Source organism: Drosophila subpulchrella, unplaced genomic scaffold, assembly GCF_014743375.2.
Source record: "Drosophila subpulchrella strain 33 F10 #4 breed RU33 unplaced genomic scaffold, RU_Dsub_v1.1 Primary Assembly Seq15, whole genome shotgun sequence".
In the NCBI taxonomy this organism is placed as follows: domain Eukaryota; kingdom Metazoa; phylum Arthropoda; class Insecta; order Diptera; family Drosophilidae; genus Drosophila; species Drosophila subpulchrella.
The window spans coordinates 3,180,469-3,189,403 of NW_023665489.1; the positions used below are offsets into that span (position 1 = coordinate 3,180,469).

Below are 8,935 nucleotides of genomic sequence, written 5' to 3' on the forward strand. Positions count from 1 at the left end.
AATCTGCCAGCAGTCGAGGTAGCGTCAGTGTTGGACGAAAAGGCCGCCCGAAGGGGAAGCGTGGACGAGGTGCTGCCGCACGGGATGCCTCGCAGGCAAAAATTGTTGCCGTGGATGGAGTTGGAGGCGGGCCAGAGCCCCTTGTAGAGGAGACGCTCTCCTCTCTGGAGATGCCGCCGCCGCCCGCTCCCGCTGCTCGCGTTGCTTCCGCCGCTACCGCTGCCTCTGCCGACGCCGATGTCGCTGCTAGTGCTGCCGTCGCTGCTAGCGCCGCCGCCGCTGCTAGCGCCGCCGCCGCTGCTAGCGCCGCCGTCGCTGCTAGCGTTGACACCGCTGCTAGCGCTGACGCCGCTACTGTTGCCGCTGCTGGAGACGTTGCGAAATACGACCACGCCATGGAGGTTGTGAGGGGTGGCCCCGGACGGATTTCCGCGGAAGTCGCGAAAATTCGGACCGAGGTCATACTCGATACCAGCGTTATCGTGAGGAGCTCCACCAGGGAGCTGCTACTCGTTGTGGCCAAATATGAGGCCCTCATCTCGGCGCTCACGCTACGTAACGCGGTCCTGGAGGACAGACATCGGCAGTCTAAGAAGGCACCACCGCCGCCACCGCCGCCGACTACCCAACCTGCTGCCCCGCGGATGCCCTCTGCATATGCCTCTGCATATCCAAGCCTCCCGATGCCATCCGCCGTTCCGGTCCCGATGCCGCGAAAACCGCGCGAGACCTGGTCGGCCATTGTCCACAGTTCCGACCCGAAAATTTCGGGTAAGGAGCTGGCGGACAAAGTCAGGAAGGAGATTGCTCCCTCGCTAGGAGTGCGTCTGCACGAGGTGAGAGGGCTGGCGCGTGGCGGTGCCATCATCCGCACCCCATCGTCCGGCGAGATACAGAAGGTGGTCGCGAACAAAAAGTTTGTAGAAGCTGGCCTAGAGGTCAAACAAAGCCCAGCGCAAACGCCAAAAATAGTGGTCAGCAACGTTGACACTGCGACGCCGCCGGATGAGTTCATGAGCGAGTTGTACAAAAACAACTTCGCTGACAAGATGACTCTGGAGTCGTATAAAAGGCAGGTGCGACTGGAGAAGTCGTGGTCGCAGGCGGACGGCGCCACAGTTAATGTGACGCTGGAAGTAAGCACCACGGCCCTCGACGTGCTCGACGGCGGAAAGGCCTATATTGGCTGGTTCGCCTACAACTGCCGGGCGTTGGTGCGCACATACGCGTGCCACAGATGTGTTGGTTTTGACCATAAGATAAAAGACTGCCGATACAAGGAGAATGTCTGCCGGCAGTGCGGACAGACTGGCCATAGTGCGCGAGCGTGCCAGAACCCGGTGGACTGCCGGAATTGGCGTTTTAAGGGCTACCAGTCGGGGCACCACATGCTGTCCCCTGGATGTCCGGTATACGCGGCGGTGCTTGCAAGGGTGAACTCTAGACATTAATGTTTAGGTTCATCCAAGCTAACTGTGGTCGAGGACGAGCTGCGACCATAGAGCTCGGAGTCCGGTTGCTTGAAAGCAAGAGTCTGTTCGCACTGGTGCAGGAGCCTTACGTGGGCGTCGAGAGGATAAATGTGTTGCCGGATGGAGTGAGGAGTTTCGTTGATCAACGAGGGAAGGCAGCCATTTATGTGAACCACCAGGATGTCATCTGCATGCCAGTGGAGCCGCTCACCAACAACTACGGTGTGTGTGTGTACATAAAGGGGAGTTTTGGCTCAATTTTCCTTTGCGCCGCATACTGCCAGTTCGATAGCGATGAGGATTATAGCCTCCAGTCGTATCTAGCGTACTTGGATGCTGTCCTGCTGCTGGCCAGCAGTACTCCAGCAATCCTTGGACTCGATGCGAACGCAGCATCCCCCATGTGGTTTAGCAAACTCCCTCCCCACGCGGAGGGACTAGCTAACTACTCTCGGGGTGAGCTGCTGTCCGAGTGGATACTGACGAAGGGAGCGGTGGTCTTGAACCAACCCAGTCGGAGCTACACGTTCGACAACAACAGATCGCACAGCGATATCGACGTGACACTCGCCAACTTCGCAGGAGATATGCTAGCCACATATGAATGGAGAGTGGACGAGTGGGAGTTGAGTGACCACAACATTATTTCTGTTGTGGCCAACCCAACGACCGACACAGCCGTTGAGAGCCTAGCTCCGGTACCGTCCTGGAACTTCTCCAATGCACGTTGGCGTCTGTTCGAACAGGAATTGGTGAATAGGGCAGCCGAAATTCCGGAAGACTTTCAAGTATCGCCGCTGGACCAACAAGTCTCCACACTTCGCAGGATGGTGCACGATGTGTGCGACCTTGCGTTGGGTAGGAGAACGCCCGGACCGCCGAGAACGAGGGTAGGTTGGTGGACCGCTGACCTCTGCGCAAAGCGCCGCCAAGTCAGGAGACTCAGGCGCCGTCTTCAGGATGCCAGACGCCATCATAATGATGACGTGGCCGAGCAGATTGTGGTCGAGCTGAGGCATGCCACAGCCGACTACAAGAAGCTCATCGTGAAGACCAAGGAGGACAGTTGGAGACGCATCGTGGGAGAGAACTCGCACGATCCCTGGGGGCGCGTCTACAAGATGTGCCGAGGTCGCAAGAGACGGACGGAGATTGGGAGCCTCCGCGTGAATGGCGAGCTGGTCACCAATTGGGGTGACTGTGCGCGTGTGCTCCTCCGCAACTTTTTCCCAGCTGCGGAGTCTGATGCACCGATTGTCTCCGCGGAGGAAATCCCACCGCCCCTGAATGTCTCAGAAGTTGATGCTTGTGTCGCCAGGTTGAAGAGCAAACGCTCGCCTGGCATGGACGGCATCAACGGAACGATTTGCAAGGCTGTGTGGCGCTCTATACCTCAGCATCTGACGGCGCTGTATTCAAGCTGCATCCGGTCGGGGTATTTCCCTGCAGAGTGGAAATGCCCACGTGTCGTGGCTCTGCTCAAGGGGCCCGACAAGGATAAGTGCGAACCGTCGTCGTATCGTGGGATTTGCCTGCTGCCGGTGTTCGGCAAGGTGCTCGAGGCCATTATGGTGGATCGTGTGAGGGAAGTTCTTCCGGAAGGCTGCAGATGGCAATTCGGATTTCGCCAAGGACGTTATGTGGAGGATGCTTGGAGACACGTGAAGAGCAGCGTTGAAGCCAGCTCGGCGAGATACGTGCTCGGAATCTTCGTGGACTTCAAAGGAGCCTTCGACAATGTGGAGTGGAGTGCTGCACTGCGCCGATTAGCCGAACTGGGATGCCGAGAGATGGGCTTGTGGCAGAGCTTTTTCTCAGACAGAAGAGCAGTGATCCGAAGCAGTTACGAGGAAGTCAATCTCCCCGTAACTAGAGGCTGTCCGCAGGGGTCAATCAGCGGCCCATTTATATGGGACTTGTTGATGGATGTACTGCTCCGGCGCCTTGAGTCGTACTGCACCCTGAGTGCGTACGCGGATGACCTGCTGCTTCTCGTTGAGGGAGAATCCCGGAACGTGCTGGAGACAAAAGGAGCGCAGCTGATGTCCATCGTAGAAGCGTGGGGGATGGAAGTCGGCGTTGCCGTTTCCACCAGCAAGACGGTAATTATGCTGCTCAAAGAGGACCCTCGCCATCGATTGGCTCGTACCTCTTCGCGTGCGCTTAGTCGCGCCCCTGCGGTAAGATTTGCGGGAGCAAACTTGCCGTATGTCAGCAGCTGCCGGTATCTGGGCATCACGGTCGAAGAAGGCTTGAAGTTTCTCGAGCACTTCACAGTGCTAAAGAGGCGCATGACCGGAGTCATTGGAGCATTGGCGCGTGTGCTTCGAGCAGACTGGGGATTCAGTCCTCGAGCCAGGCGGACCATTTATGCCGGACTCATGGTGCCTTGTGCACTATTTGGTGCCCCGATATGGTATGTCAGTACGACGCAGCAAGTTGTGGCCAATAGGCGACTCCTTGCTTGCCAGAGGCTTATCCTTATGGGAAGCCTTCCGGTATGCCGAACAGTGTCCACTGCGGCACTGCAGGTTCTTGCTGGCGCTCCCCCGCTTGATTTGGTTGCCATGCAAATGGCAGCTAAATACAAGCTTAAGCGTGGATACCCGTTGGAGGAGTATGATCTGTGTCATGGCGAGGACTTCACAGGTCTTAGCCGGGGGCAGATGATGGTGCGTATGGAGCAGTGCTTACTGCAGACGTGGCAAGACAGATGGGATGACGTAGAGTCAACCGGCCGGGTGACCTACAAATTCATCCCGGACGTCGAACTTGTCTATCGCGATCCAAATTTTGGATTCACGATGCGCACCGGATTTCTGCTCACAGGACATGGATCCATGAACGCATTTCTGTGTAGGATCGGTACGATGCCTACTGCCGCATGTTTATGCGGCGCCCCTTGTGAGGACTGGCAGCATGTCCTATGTGACTGCCCGAACTACGCGGATTTGCGTGACCTCGATGGACTTGGTGTGCAGCAAGATGGCGGAAACTGGATCGGATTCGATGGAATTCTGGTGGATCAGGAGAGGACCCGACGGCTTACGACGTTCGCCGAGGAGGCATTCAACCGGAGAAGGGACTTGTAGTCTCCACCACTTGCCGTGTGGTAGCGGCGAAGAATACTGCCACAGCCTGTCATAGCTTGTCGTAGGAGGCGACTAATATGGCAAATGGTTGCCCCATCCGAGCTTGTCGGAGCTGAAGGGGTGAGGCTCACCGAGCCTGTAATTTCGGTACCACGGGTTGAGCAGCTCCAAGGCTGCTCATTGAGGTTGGCCCCCTTGTGGGAGTATCGTGGTGGCTGTGGTTGACACCTAAATCGCGGGTAGAGTCCTCGGGCTCGACGTGGATGTTGCGTTACACAACTCGGGTGCTGCGACCCACAGAACAGTAGAGATTTTAGATAGATCTCGCCCCTACGCAAGGGGGAGTGCTTGCCCGACAAGTAAGCACTCGAATTGCTACTGGGCTGGTTGCTATGTACATAGCTATAGCTTCTAGTCCGGGGCGTTGGTCTGGCGCTTAACCTAGACCCGTGCATTATATACTCACTTGTGGGTATATTAGAATGCCGTGGTTGTAATCCCTTCATTGTGGAACACGCCACGTAAAATAAGTTCGGAGGGATCCGAGACACACCCCCTGTCCCTACCTACTATCTAGCGAAACCACAGCCAAGGGAACGGGCTTGGAATAATTAGCGGGGAAAGAAGACCCTTTTGAGCTTGACTCTAATCTGGCAGTGTAAGGAGACATAAGAGGTGTAGAATAAGTGGGAGATATTAGACTTCGGTTTGGTATCGCCAATGAAATACCACTACTCTTATTGATTCCTTACTTACTTGATTAAATGGAACGTGTATCATTTCCTAGCCATTATACGGATATATTTATTATATCTTATGGTATTGGGTTTTGATGCAAGCTTCTTGATCAAAGTATCACGAGTTTGTTATATAATCGCAAACAAATTCTTTAATAAAACGGTGCATTTATGTATTTTTGATTTGAAAATTTGGTATAACTCCAATTACTCAGGTATGATCCAATTCAAGGACATTGCCAGGTAGGGAGTTTGAATGGGGCGGTACATCTCTCAAATAATAACGGAGGTGTCCCAAGGCCAGCTCAGTGCGGACAGAAACCACACATAGAGCAAAAGGGCAAATGCTGACTTGATCTCGGTGTTCAGTACACACAGGGACAGCAAAAGCTCGGCCTATCGATCCTTTTGGTTTAAAGAGTTTTTAACAAGAGGTGTCAGAAAAGTTACCATAGGGATAACTGGCTTGTGGCGGCAAGCGTTCATAGCGACGTCGCTTTTTGATCCTTCGATGTCGGCTCTTCCTATCATTGTGAAGCAAAATTCACCAAGCGTTGGATTGTTCACCCATGCAAGGGAACGTGAGCTGGGTTTAGACCGTCGTGAGACAGGTTAGTTTTACCCTACTAATGACAAAACGTTGTTGCGACAGCATTCCTGCGTAGTACGAGAGGAACCGCAGGTACGGACCAATGGCACAATACTTGTTCGAGCGAACAGTGGTATGACGCTACGTCCGTTGGATTATGCCTGAGCGCCTCTAAGGTCGTATCCGTGCTGGACTGCAATGATAAATAAGGGGCAATTTGCATTGTATGGCTTCTATACCATTTAAAGTTTATAATTTACTTTATAAACGACAATGGATGTGATGCCAATGTAATTTGTAACATAGTAAATTGGGAGGATCTTTGATCACCTGATGCCGCGCTAGTTACATATAAAAGCATTATTTAATACAATGACAAAGCCTAGAATCAATTGTAAACGACTTTTGTAACAGGCAAGGTGGTATAGACAGTTTTTATTGTATAGTGGGATTGTAGCTCTTAAAGATACAGTCAGGAAAGAGCAATATTATGCATTTTTGTTATTACATTGTGCATATACATTGCTCTGCTCTGAAAAACAACGACAACGAAATGTTCTCATTAGCCAAGAAATGTTGAATGTTTTCATTGAAAATTTTCCATCGTAATATGATCACGGCCTACTACATATATGCGAAACGATCACAGTAGTCGGAGATTCGATTAGTGGTTTGTCCTACGCATTTGAAAATTATTTGCAAACTCTTAAGCGTTTTGTCCGAAAACCCACACAAATTCTGGCCAAATAAATAGAAAAATTAGCGAGGGTTCCCTACAAAGAAAAGAAGAACAGCAGATAAAAATAGAAAAAAAAAAATATTAAAAATGAAATATTGCATACTGAGCGGGACTAGACCCGATAATTTTTGTTTTGTACAGGAAATAGTTCCAATTAAAGTGAAATCCTTTATAGAAGAGGAAGGAGAAATATTTATTTTAGGTAGAAAATTTTCTGAGCTTTTAAGTTTTTATGATGAGCCTATTAGTTCATTTGATGTGGGTATATGTGAAGGAATTTTAGAAAAGTTTTCAGTTTCACAGCTTAGTAGGAAAGCCGTAGGAATTCCTCTCAAAAATAGTATAGTATTAATTCCCATGTTGCATTTTTCTTAGGTCTAAAATGGGAGGTGTTTAGTCCGTAGGCGTTTTATAAACCGAATCGGGCATATAACAGCGACGGCGCTCTTTATATCTTTTGAAGATTCACCTTCCCGGTTCGAAAACCGAAAAAAAAACGTTATTTACTTTTTATTTTAATTATATTTTATTTTTATTTTTTTATTGTTTGTTTTATTTATTTCTTATTTGTTTATTTATTTTATCATTTATTTATTTGCTTCCTCTTTTAATTCTATTTTATTATTTTATTGTTTGTTTTATTTTTATTTATTTCTTATTTGTTTTATTATTTTTCATTTTATTTCTTTATTATTTCTTTATATATTATTTTTTGGAAGTTTTAAAAATTAGTGCCCCGAATCGTTTTTGCCTTTCCACGAGCGGTATGTACAATATTTTTCTTAATTTTTCTAGTTATTAACCATTTAAATTTTTTAGAGGATTCCCAGAGCGCCCGGCTGGACAGTAAGTTTTCTTTTAAATTTGGATAATAATAGTAATATTTTGTATTTTTCTTTACATGTTATTTATAGATGGAAAAAAAACATAGAGGAGCTTCTGGCGGAAGTGAGGGGTATCCACCAAGGCCTCAATGCCCTTGGCTCCCTAACCGCCTACGTAAGGCAGTCGGGCAAGGTGGATACCAAGATAGTCGAGACCATGGAGCGCTCCTTCCCTCTATGCACAGCCGAGGACCTCCAAGGGATCGACACTAAACTAGTGGACGGGAATTTGGAGAACTATGTAAGTTATATTCTTGTTTTTTAATTATATTTATTTCGTAGTCGAGGCTTTCGTTCTTAGCTTTACTTCTCCATTTTTTAAAAATATTTTCTTATATTTTTAGACAAAGCTGATGGTAACGCTACTTAAAAATGGAAGGCTGAGCCGTTCCATACTAAACGTGCTTTCAGAGGACCTTGTTCTGTCCCACAATTTGGAGGGGGGCCAGAACAAGAGGAAGCTCAAAGCTTACCCAAACTTCGTACGCGCCTTGCTAAGTAAGTTTTTATTGGGGCCGAAAGTAACAATTGTTTGTAAGTTTAATTTTTAAAAAACTTTTGGGACTTTTACTTTAAATGCCAAAAATAACATATCTTTTATTATAAATAAAAACTTACAAATAACGATTACTTTCGATCACTCGTTTTTATTCTCGTCTCGTTTTATTTTTAAAACTAATTTTTTTTTCTAATACCAGATGCAATCGCTCTCGGAGCATCCCGAAAAAGCGCTGCAGAAGGCATTGCGGTGCGTGAAAAATTTGAGTTGCACCAAAGAAAGGCAACGCCGGCCCCAGGTGCTGACGAGGAGGTGCCAACGACCCCGATAACACAAGGAACTTCCGAGCCCAAATTTTAAAATAAATAAATAAAAATAAAAAAATTAAATATTATATGCTTTAAATTTGTTAGATTGCGTGGAATGTGCCAAGAGTGTTGTGGGCTTCCAAAGTTCGGCACTCATATATCTGAACTACATCTACGCATATGTATATTTTTATACCAGTTACTCGTAGAGTAAAAGAAAATACTAGCTTCGTCGGAAAGTATGTAACAGGCAGAAGGAAGCGTTTCCGACCCCATAAAATATATATATTCTTGATCAGGATCACTAGCCGAGCCGATCTAGCCATGTCCGTCTGTCCGTATGAACGCTGAGATCTCGGAAACTATAAGAGCTACAATACTGGGATTAGGCATGCAGATTCCTGCGATCCCTGCGCAGCGCAAGTTTGTTTCAGCAGAGTGCCACGCCCACTCTAACGCCCACAAACCGCCCAAAACTGTGGCTCCTACAGTATTCTACATGCTTGAATAAAAATGTTAACTGAAATGTATTGGTCTCGTCAATACCTATCGATTGATCTAAAAAAATTTGCCACGTCCACTCTGGTGGCGCTACACTCATAAAATTAATTTTCT

At 48.5% G+C, this 8,935-nt stretch overlaps 1 pseudogene; it reads left to right on the forward strand.

The window, feature by feature from the left end:
* LOC119558928 overlaps nt 1–8,372 on the forward strand; it is a 50,776-nt pseudogene extending 42,404 nt beyond the window's left edge.
* The last annotated feature ends 563 nt before the right edge of the window (nt 8,373–8,935 follow it).